Genomic DNA, 241 nt, shown 5'->3' with positions numbered 1-241 from the left:
GCGTGGCCAGGCGGCGCCTGCCTGACCCCCTCCCGCCAGGGCGCTGGGTGAGGGCGCCACGCCTGAGGGCGACGCCTGCGCTCTGGGCTCGGCACACCGTCCAGCAGAGTCCGCCCCTTCCCTGTCCTGACAGGTGCCCCGTGCGCGGGGCCGGATGCAGAAGTAACAGTACGTACACCGGAGTCCATGCATCTGTTTTTCTGTTTTTGTTTTCAGGGAAAAAAAAGTACTTCCTGTTTTC

General features: G+C 63.5%; 1 protein-coding gene across 1 annotated transcript in view; it reads right to left on the bottom strand.

The window, feature by feature from the left end:
- BAIAP2 (BAI1 associated protein 2) overlaps positions 1-241 on the bottom strand; it is a 28078-nt gene that overhangs the window by 339 nt on the left and 27498 nt on the right. The window lies entirely within an intron of this gene.

This window comes from Myotis davidii, unplaced genomic scaffold (genome assembly GCF_000327345.1).
Source record: "Myotis davidii unplaced genomic scaffold, ASM32734v1 scaffold211, whole genome shotgun sequence".
NCBI lineage: Eukaryota > Metazoa > Chordata > Mammalia > Chiroptera > Vespertilionidae > Myotis > Myotis davidii.
Note: the sequence above shows the minus strand (reverse complement) of the source record. Positions and strands in the feature narration are given on the sequence as shown.